Source organism: Mus pahari, chromosome 2, assembly GCF_900095145.1.
Source record: "Mus pahari chromosome 2, PAHARI_EIJ_v1.1, whole genome shotgun sequence".
Taxonomy (NCBI): domain Eukaryota; kingdom Metazoa; phylum Chordata; class Mammalia; order Rodentia; family Muridae; genus Mus; species Mus pahari.
The window spans coordinates 6190194-6195079 of NC_034591.1; positions in this window are offsets into that span (position 1 = coordinate 6190194).

The window sequence follows — 4886 nt, forward strand, 5'->3', positions numbered from 1 at the left end:
TTTATTATCCTTAGAAGGGCTGAATTCGTGGAAAGATATTGTGTGAATTTGGTTTTGTCATGGAATACCTTGGTTTCTCCATCTATTGTAATTGAGATTTTAGCTGGGTATAGTAGCCTGGGCTGGCATTTGTTTTCTCTTAGTGTCCGTATAACATCTGCCTAGGATCTTCTGGCTTTCATAGTCTCTGGTGAGAAGTCTGGTGTAATTCTAATAGGCCTGCCTTTATATGTTACTTTACCTTTTTCTCTCATGGCTTTTAATATTCTGTCTTTATTTAGTGCATTAGTTGTTTTGATTATTATGTGTCGGGAGGAATTTCTTTCCTAGTCCAGTCTATTTGGAGTTCTGTAGGCTTCTTGTATGTTCATGGAGATCTCTTTCTTTAGGTTCAGGAAGTTTTCTTCTGTAATTTTGTTGAAGATGTTTACTGGTCCTTTAAGTTGAAAATCTTCATTCTCATCTACTCCTATTATCCGTAGGTTTGGTCTTCTCATTGTGTCCTAAATTTCCTGGATGTTTTGAGTTAGGATCTTTTTTCATTTTGAATTTTCTTTGATTGTTTTGTCCATGTTGTCTGTGGAATCTTCTGAGATTCTCTCTTCCATCTCTTGTATTCTGTTGCTGATGCTCACATCTATGGTTCCTGATTTATTTCCTAGGGTTTCTATCTCCAGAGTTGTCTCTCTTTGGGTTTTCTTTATTATTTCTACTTCCATTTTCAGATTCTTAATGGTTTTGTTCAATTCCATACCCTTCTTGGTTGTGTTTTCCTGTAATTCTTTAAGGGATTTTTGTGTTTCACCTAGCTGTTTAGCAGTGTTATCCTCTCTAACTCTTTAACGGATTTTTGTGTTTCTTCTAGCTGTTTAGCAGTGTTTTCCTGTAATTCTTTAAGGGATTTTTGTGTTTATTTTAGCTGTTTAGTAGTGTTTGCCTATAGTTCTTTAAGAACTTCTTCCTGCTTAGCAGTGATCTTCTGTAATTCCTTGAGGAATTTTTGTGCTTCCTCTCTAATGACTTCTACTTGTTTAGCATTGTTCTCCTGTATTTCTTTGAGTGAGTTATTAATGTCCTTCTTCAAATCTTCTACCACCATCATGAGATATGATTTTAAATCCACATCTTGTTTTTTGGGTGTGTTGGGGTATCCAGGACTCGCTGTGGTGGGCATACTAGGTTCTTGGTACCAGTGTTCTTGGTTTCGGTTAGTAAGATTCTTACGTTTGCCTTTTGCCATGTGGAAATCTCTGGTGTTAATTTCTGGCTGGAGTTTCTTCAGCCTGTAATTCTGTTAGCCCCAGTCAGCACTCCTGGGAATCCAACCCTCCCCTGCGTCCCCTTGGTCAGAGCACTCTCTGCAAGCAAGCTCTCCTCTTGCAATGCAGGTGTCCAGATATCTGGAGCTCTGATCCTCCTTTTTAGTCCTGGGGTCCAAGCCCTCCCTGTAGGCCGACTCTCCTTTCTTGATCCCGAGGATCCATGATCTCCAGGACCTATGATATGGAGAGTCCTCCCGAGCTCTCAGTTGCCTCTGATGATCCCAAGGACCTGTGGTGTAGAGAGTCCTTCTGAGCAGAGTGCTAAGCTGCCTCCACTGGGTTTCAGAAGAGAGATGGCTGCAGTAGTCCTGACTTGACCGGAACCCCGCCTCTGGGCAGGCAGTGTTCCTTTGTCCCTATTCCTGCTGGCACAAGCTGCTCTGGGATTCTCTGGAGTTGATTGTGTTCCACTCATCGTGATCCCAAGGACCTGTGGTGTGGAGAGTCCTCCGGACCACTCAGCTGCCTCCACTGGGGTTCAGAAGAAAGATGGCAGGAGTCTACACTCTGCATTTTTATATTTTCATTGGGTTAATTCTGTTTTTCAGAGTGAAAGGTCATAGCATACTTTCATAAGAATTAATCTTCATAGGTTTGAAAATTACTGCATTTAAGTAATTGTTCTCTATCTCACTATATGTAGTGAGCACTTTTTTTTCAAAATTATTCTGAAGAACTCCAATGTAAGGAGTTCACATACATATCATTATATTTTATGTAAGGTTTCCTTTTCTTTTCATGGGCTTGTAGATCACAATGGTATATTCCTTGAAATAATTTTAAAACAACAATCAAAGTTTAAGTCCACTGACAGAAACATAATAAACCTTCTTAGTTAAGCACAAGAATATAAGCAACAGAAACCAATTGGACTTGCCAAAATCAGAACCCAGTTTATCCAGCACAGCAATCCCTGGATACCCCAATATACCTATGAAGCAAGATTCAGATATAAATTGTCTTTTCACGAAGATTACATAGGACTTTAAGAAGGACATAAATAACTCCCTTAAGAAATACAGGAGAACACAGGTAAACAAGTAGAAGCCCCTAGAGAGGAAACATAAATCCCTTTAAAAAAAAATACAGGAAAATACAGTCCAACAGGTAAAGGAATTGAACAATGCCATCCAGGATCTCAAACTCTGAACAGAAAAATGAAAGAAAACAAAAAGTGTGACAACCCTAGAGAAGGAAAACCTTGGAAAGAGAACAGTAGTTACAGATGCAAATATTACCAAGAGAGTGCAAGAGATAGAAGAGAGAATCTCAGGTGTTAAAGACAACAGTCAAGGAAAATACAAAGAGCAAAAAGCTCTTAACTCAAAACATTCAAGAAATCCAGGATAAAATGAAAAGACAGAACCTAAGAATAATAGGTAGAGAAGAAAGTGAAGGTTTCGAACTCAAAGAGCCAGCAAACATCTTCAACAAAGTTACACAAGAAAGCTTCCATAACCTAAAGAAAGAAATGTCCATAAATACACAAGAAGCCTACTTAACACCAAACAGATGGAATCAAAAAAGAAATTCTGCCATTACATAATAATTAAAACACCAAATACACAGAACAAAGAAAGAATATTGAGAGCAGTAAGGGAAAAAAGTCAAGAAATATACAAAGGCAGACCTAACAGAATTTCATAAGACTTCTCAAGAGAGACTCTAAAAGCCAGAAGATCCTGGGCAGATCTCATACAGACCATAAGAGAACAAAAATGCAAGCCCAGGCTACTATACCCAGCAAAACTCTCAATTACCATAGTTGGGGAATTCAAGGTATTTGAAAACAAACAAACAAACAGTAATTTAAACAATACCTTTCCACTAATCCAGTACTCCAGAGGAGAAGAGAAGGAAAAGTCCACCACAAGAAGGAATACTACACCCAAGAAAAAACAAGAAATTAATCTTTTCCAACAAACCCAAAGAAAGAAATACACAAACATAATTTCACCTGTAACAACAAAAATAAGGGAAGCAGCAATTATTGGTCCCTAATATCTCTCAAAATCTATGGACTCAATTACCCAATAAAAAGAAACAGGCTAAGAGACAGGATATGCAAACAGGAATCTGGCATTTTACAGCATATAAGAAACACACCTCAGTGTCAAAGTAACTACTTCAAAGTAGAAAGCTGGGAAAAAAATTTCCAAGCAAATGGCCCCAAGAAACAAGCTGCAGTAGACATTTAATAGCCAATAAAATAGACTTCCGACCAAAAGTTATCAAAAAGATGGGGAAGGAAACTACACACTCATCAAAGGAAAAATCTACTAAGATGAACTCTCAACTTTGACCATCTATGCAGCAAATGCAAGGGCACACACATTTGTAAAAAAAATCCATACTGAAGCTCAAACCACACATTCAACCTCAGAATTGAAAGTAGGAGATTTCAACACACTTTCACCAATGGACAGATCATAGAAACAGAAAATAAACAGAGACATAGTGAAACTAAAAGAAGTTGTAAAGCAAATGGATTTAACAAATATCTATAGAAAATTTCACCCTAAATGTAGTCAGACACAAATCAAAACTCAAAGAAAACAAGACCATTAAATTAACACCGTGTATTTTATCAGACCACCACAGACAAAGGCTAGTCTTCAATAACAAAAAAACAACACACACGTGGAAGCTGAACACCTACCTACTCAATGATAACTCAGTCAGGGAAGTAATAAAGAAAGAAATTAAAGACTTTCTAGAATTTAATAAAAGTGAAGGTACCACATGTCCAAACTAATGGGGCACAATGAAAGCAATGCTAAGAGCAAAATATATAGCCCTGAGTGCCTCCATAAAGGAATTGGAGAAATTGTACACTAGCAGCTCAACAGCTCATCTCAAACTTCTAGAACAAAAAGAAGCAAACACACCCAAGAGGAGTAGATGGCAGGAAATTATCAAACTCAGGGCTGAAATCAACCAAATAGAAACAAAGAGAGCTCTACAAAGAATCAACAAAGCTAGGAGTTGGTTCTTTGAGAAAATCAACAAGATAGATAAAACCTTAGCCAGACTAACCAGAGGGCACAGATACAATATCCAAATAAACAAAATCAGGAATGAACAAGAAGAAATAACAACATAAACTGAGGAAATTCAAAAAGAAATAATCAGATCCCATACAAAAGTATATATTCAACAAAACTGGAAAATCTGTATAAAATGGATGATTTTTCTAGACAGATAACAGGTACTAAAGTTAAATCAAGATCAGATAAACCATCTAAACAACTCCATAACCCCAAAGGAAACAGAAGTCTCCCAAACAAAAATGCCTAGTTCCAGATGGTTTCAGTTATACAAAGAAGATCTAATACCAATACTTCTCACACACTTGTATAAGATAGAAACAGAAGGAAAACCACTCAATTCTTTCTATGAAGCCACAGTTATACTGATACCTAATCCATAAAAAGACCCAACTAAGAGTATTTCAGACCAATTTCCCTTATGAATATCAATGCAAATATACTCAATAAAATTCTTGCAAGCAAAATCCAAGAACACATCTGTCTTAGTCAGGGTTTCTATTCCTGCACAAACGTC